Source organism: Odocoileus virginianus, chromosome 29 (assembly GCF_023699985.2).
Source record: "Odocoileus virginianus isolate 20LAN1187 ecotype Illinois chromosome 29, Ovbor_1.2, whole genome shotgun sequence".
Classification (NCBI taxonomy): Eukaryota; Metazoa; Chordata; class Mammalia; order Artiodactyla; family Cervidae; genus Odocoileus; species Odocoileus virginianus.
This window is the reverse complement of record NC_069702.1, coordinates 4,044,650-4,050,649: the sequence shown is the minus strand read 5'-3', so window position 1 is coordinate 4,050,649 and position 6,000 is coordinate 4,044,650. Positions and strand designations below refer to the sequence as shown.

General features: G+C 42.6%; 1 protein-coding gene across 13 annotated transcripts in view; it reads left to right on the top strand.

The window, feature by feature from the left end:
* The first annotated feature begins 307 nt into the window (after nt 1-307).
* The window catches only part of CLOCK (clock circadian regulator), a 128,485-nt gene continuing 122,792 nt past the window's right edge, over nt 308-6,000 (top strand). For 8 of the 13 annotated variants that reach the window (XM_070458070.1, XM_070458059.1, XM_070458060.1 and 5 more), the window contains exons 1-2: nt 592-768; nt 1,723-1,798. The gene's annotated coding sequence lies outside the window, so the exon portion shown is untranslated. Of the gene's footprint in view, nt 471-591; nt 769-1,297; nt 1,583-1,722; nt 1,799-6,000 lie in introns of those variants that run through there. The other 5 variants (XM_070458066.1, XM_070458069.1, XM_070458068.1 and 2 more) reach the window with 2 other exon arrangements.

The window sequence follows — 6,000 nt, the reverse complement described above, 5'->3', positions numbered from 1 at the left end:
AAGCCAAAGCCACCCTGATCTAAAGCCACCCCAATCTGAACTCCCGGGACCGGCCGCACCCTCCGCAGTTAACCAGGCCCCGCCTCCCCTGCTTTCCAGTAACCGGTGCGAGGAAGGGGGCGCCGGGGAGATCTCGGCTTTCTTGCACGCCTGGCGGCAGCCGCGGATCGCGCAGACGCGTAGCTCTAGGGAGCAGGAGTCTCCTCCGGCGCCCGGGATCCCCAGCGCTGCTCGGAGCTGCCTTAACGGGGCACATCGCATGCGCGCCGAGACGCACCCGGGAAAGGGAGAGTGAGGGGAGGGACGAACGAAACGCGCCGGCAGTCGGAGCCCGCAGGGGGTCACTGACTACGCATGCGCCGGGAGGGAGCGCAATCACAGACTCGTCTTGCGGCTACCGGCTTAAAAAAGGAAACCCTCGAGCCCGAGAGCGCGAAGGAAATCTGGCCGCCGACGCGTGCGCGCTCCCGGTGAGTGGCGCCCCGCCGGGTGGGCCTGGGGCCTGACGTCCGTCGGCAGGCTTGCCTGAGCGGCGCATGCGTGGTCCCGGCCGGTGGAGGAGGGGAAGGGAAGGGAGGGGGAGGAGTTGAGGGCGGCTGTAGCGGTGAATTTTTGGGGGGTGGGTTGGGGGCGCCACTCAGCCCCAGGTGCTGCTAGAGCTGGGAGCCGCAGCGTCTCCAGGACGCTGCCAGTCTAGTGGTTCCGAGTCGCCGCAACTGGACTCCAGGGTGCGGGAGGGAAGAAGCCGGAGCCGCCGCAAGCCACACGGTGAGGGCGCCGGGAAGTGGGGGGAGCGGGAGGGCGGTGTGTGTGGGGCCGGGGGGCGGCGGCCAGGGGAGGGGCGGGCTGGCGCTGAAGCCCAAGTTTTGCTTATCGCTCGAGTGTGTCTTTCCTCGGGAGTTGGGGTGGAGGCCCGCCCCGTTTGAAGGGCCTTTCGGGACAGCTGGGGTTACCTGCGGGGCAGGGGCGGGATTGGGGTGCGCGGCGGGGCCGGGTGGCCGGAGCGCGCCCTTGGGTTGGGGCCGATCCGAGCGGCAGAGCGGCGGGGAGAGCCGAAGAGCCGGTGCGGAGAGGGCTTTCGCTGGGGACCCGCTAGGCCTTGTGACCCACTTTATTCCTGTCACAACTCGGGCACGTTTGGAGCGGCGCCCAATGGGGCGCCGGGACGGCCAGCTCCTCCGGGGAACCCCCGCCCTCCCGGCTCCAGGCCCGCGCGCCGCGTCCCGCAGTCCGAGCGGTGGCCGCCGCCGCCCGTGGGCTGGTTCCGTTAGTGGTCGCGGTTCCGGGGCTGGGTCCCCGGGGAGCGCGCTGCTCCTCGCGTCCGACTCGAGCCGCCGCGCGGGTTCGAAGGCTCCGGGGCGGCGCCGGTCTTCCTTGAGTCCACCCGCGCCCGCCCGCTCCGGGTCACCGCGGCGGCTGATTCTTATGGAAACCTTTCCGCTGCGAAGCTGGACTCTACCTGGTCCGGGCGTGCTGGCCCCGGAGTGTAATTTCCGACGCGTAGCGCCGCAGAGCTTACATTCTTGAGTGCGTTTTCGCTGGTGTACAAGTCGTCCTGTTGCTAATAGAAGAATCCTGAAAGGTAAAAACCTCGGCCTCTGACTTTGGGGAATGAAAGATCGAATCAGGTGGCGGCTGCTTGCTATTAGAATGCCACGCAGTCCGACTTGAAGGCTTTCTAACCTTAAAAAAGAAAAGCAACAACAATGTTTTCTTTTACAGGGAAAGAAAAGCACTAGAAGGAACTTTTAGTCATTGTTGATTTGGCTGTTAACGCTGATGCCTCAATCAAAAAAAGGTAATTTCACTTGAAGTCTGCATTCTAATTTGTACCTTCATTTTAAGTGATAAAATTGTGCGACGTTTTCCGTCTACCTGGTTGGAAAATAAACGTTCTAAAAAGGATGTGATTTAAATAATGAGTTACTTTGTCTGTTTTTAGATCTTGGGGTGGGAGGGGAGAAACTGTTAAGTAGTTAACTGTATAGAATGTCATTAAAGTTTAGCCTGAAGAAGGTAGATGAAAGTTGTGGTAGTCATAAACAGCTGTGAAAACGAATGGGGAAGGTTTGTGTGTAATAACATGGAAAGATCTCCAAAGTATGTTATAAAGTGAAAAAAACAAGATATAGGACAGAGTGAATAATGTGCTACTTTGTGTAATAACGAGGCACCCATGGAGTAGGAATATAAATTTGTGTTGTTTTTATAAGTATAAAGAAACTGGCGGGGGAGGTTAGTGGACAATTGATAATGGTTGGGGAGAGGGAGGAGTAACCTGATGAGGGGATGGTGGGAAATGACAAGTACACTGTATGCCACTATGTTTTGAGTATTTGTGACTATATTATGGATTTGTAAACTAGATTAAACAAAAATCCTTCTCTCCAAAATAACTTGCTCAAGGAATTTGTCTTTCCTAATTTGTAGTAATTTTGGCCATTTTTAATATGGTTTCTCTTAGTGTTTTTTTTTTTTTTTTAGGGGAAACGACCTTAACTTGACAGAAAGTTTTACATATGGCTATCTAGGCTCCAGTTTTTAAGATGCTAATATTGCAAATTTAACTTTTAAAAATCTTTAGTCATATTTTGCTTTGCTAAAATATGTGACATTATTTACATTTGACATTTTGGCTTATGCTGTGTTCAGAGCATAGTTTTTCCTCCTGCTTTTTCCCTAGAAGTCCTAGTTGTATAAAATTTTACTTTTGCTCTTTTTAACCCCAAAGTTGTGATGAAAAGTAGTTGGGAGAATATGAACTCTCCATTAAAATGATAATGGAATTGATTGTCTAGATAGTTTGCTTTTCAGATGGGGAAATGCTTTTCTCAAGGCAGTCAGACATGAACTGCATGTAAATTTATATGTGTGTGTGTTTAGAGAGAGATCCTGGATATAGATACAGTGCTTACAGAGAATTAAAATTGAGAGTCAATGTTATGTTGGTGCAAATGCTAAAATTTTTTATGACTTAATGGATTGCTGAAAACAGTATGTAATTTCAGGGGGAAGGGTACTCAAAATTCCTCTGGTGGCTAATATCGTATAATCAGAGTAGTGAATGTTGAGTAGTGGGTGACAGGTGCTATGGGCATTTTTGTTGTGTTTCCAGCATTCCTTTTTATTTTGGAGGCTAGGATAATTTTGTAATTTCTCTTTGATCTGTAGGTCTCTGGTAGTTAAATTTCTGCAAATGGCATTTAATTTTCATTTGAATTCCATATAGGTCTGTTCATTCTTTTTGAAAAACGTTAGAGAAGTAAGTCAATGTTCAGGAAAAATTTAGACAAGGCCATGTATTTATAATAGGTGAAAACACTTTTTACATCCTTCTATCACATCTTTCCCCAGAGATAACTACTGTTACGTTGTTATGTAACCTTTGAGTTCTTTTTCTGTGTATTTACATAGACCTTTAATCTCAAAAATTAAATTGTCTTGATGGTCTGCTTTGTCAGTTTGTCTCTGCTGTGAGCTCTATTACCACTCACAGGACAGGGAAACGACCTGGATTGGATATGTCAGAAAGTTAAGCAACTGAGCCTCTCCTGGTCCTCTGACGTGAACCTAGGCATGCTTTGTCTTTAAATAAGAGACACTGATTTACTTGGAAGGACTCCAGCAGGGGAAACAGGAGAAGAAGCTTTTTGGTCTGGATTTTGCTTTAATGACAGCAGACAAGTTGTATACTTACTTCTTCTCATAACATTACCTTTCTAATAGTTCCAGAGGTGTTTTTTGGTTGTTTTGTTTCATTTTGTTTTTAAACCGAGCTGAGAATAATGACTAAGACTTCATTCTTTTCAGGTGATAGAGAGTTGGCTATTAGTCAAGACTCTTTACTAACCTGTGAGATACATAGAAGGATGCAGTACAGTTGACCCTTCCCCGAAGAGTTGGACATGACTGAGTGCACACACACCCTTAAAAGAGCATGTGTGTAATGATTTAACACAAGTTAGGAAATGGTAGATTCCAGGAGAAAAACGTACCTAAGGTTTGTAAGAGTAAGACTGTTTCCAGCTTTTTATTTTTGTGGGCATGGGGTTTGAATGGAGAGTAGAGATATATCGTGACATTTAAAATAGTTAGGAAAGGATAGAGCAAATTTAGCTTGTCTTAGCTCTTAAGGGGTAAGAAAGTAAGGTGTTGTGTCCTCATAGCAGGCACTAATTGAAAGCTTATTTTTGTTTTTTTACTCTCTCCCACTAGAAAGAACCATTTGAAGTTTTACTTGATAATTATAATACAGTCTCTCTTAGATTTCAGGATTTGGAGAAGTGGTAGGGGATTTAATTCTGACTGTTTTCTGGCATCTAATGTTTCAGGCAGTATTAATACTAAAAGTAAATTGTTTTTTCCTGTCATTTTTTCCTCAAAGCACATATTTAATGTACCTGCTCCCCCGAATTTTTACTTCTTCTGCTGTGTCAAATAAAATACTTATTTTCTGAAATATTTTAAACTGTGAAAGCAAACAGCATTATGGTGAAAAATCTGTCAAAGTTCCTCATTCAGCAAAATTTGTATTTCTATTTGTATTTCTTTCCAGTTCTTTGCAGATGCATAAAGTAAAAAAAAAAAAAGAGGGAAACTTTCATAGTTTCTTGTAGGTATTGTCCCACAGTATTGTACATTGTATTTTATCCTTTTCTGAGTCTAAAATTCTAGGTGGAATTGTATGAATTATAGAAAACTTTTTTAGTGTTACAACAATTTAATCTTACTAATTTACTGTAATTGTTAAAATGGCATTTATATTTATAGGTTACTTTACAACCATCTGTTAGTCATTTTTATAGCTCTGTTGGGTGTAACTTCTGTGAACAGGTGGGTAAGAGATTCCTGTTTTTCTCTATGTTTTTGATTATATGAATATTAGATTACCTAAGCTCATCCTTGTAAGTATAATGTCATCTCTGAGTTATTACTTGTTTTAGGTGTGTATTTTACAAAGATGTCATTCTACTTACTATTTTAAGTGTTAGAAGTTTACAGAAAAATCACTTTTGAAAAATAAATTTTTATGTGTTATTTTTAACCTTTATAAGATACTGTTTAGAATGTGATTTACCTTTTATTTTTCAGAAATATTTCTGGAAAACAGGGTAGGTATCTATGAAGCAGTTTGCACACACTCCATTAAAATTTGAGCTATAATATTTTTTACAGAGAGTTTGTTTGATTGCTTCAAAACTTCCTTAAAAGGAAAATCTTAATACTAAGAAAGAATACTTTCACCCAAAGAATTGACATTACATTTCTATAGGATTTCAGTGACATTTGATGCAACTCTTAGGTATCTATATCCTCTGGATTAAGTCAGGGAGAAAAACTGCTTAACTTATTTTCAATAGAAAATAAATATGATATTAAAGCTCAGTGCAGGAGTTTTAATGTGTCTTTTGTTGTCATTTTTTTGGAAGTTACATGTTTTCTCAGGTTTCTGTGACTTTTGATAGCAACTGCTTTTTACTTTTTTCTTTTTTGTCACGAAAATAGGAAGTTTTAGTGTTTATTTCTTTCGTTCATTTATTTTCAGTGACATGATCAGATCTTTAAAATATCTGGTTTTGTGTTGAATAAAGATTATTATTATTTATTACTTGAAATTTAATAATTTATAAGATACTATTTTAACTAGATACTATTTTAACAAGATCTTATTTATATTTGTAGCTTGGTGTAGTGATTAAGAGTGCAGGGCTCTACAGCTAGCCTGCTTGGCATTTACATCCTGGCTTTATTACTAGTGATTGGACAAATGTTACCTCAATTTCTCATCTATGAAATGATGATAATGCTAGTTCATAATATGTGAGGATTAAACAGTATTTGCAAATTACTTAGAACAATGAGTATCATAGAGTTAATTGTTCAATAAAAAATGTTAGCTGTTATTATTTCTGTTGTTTTGGTACTTTCATAGTGTGTATCAAACATGGCTCTTGTTTTTTGGGAGGGGAATCCTAATTACTGTTAAGTTACTTAGAGTTT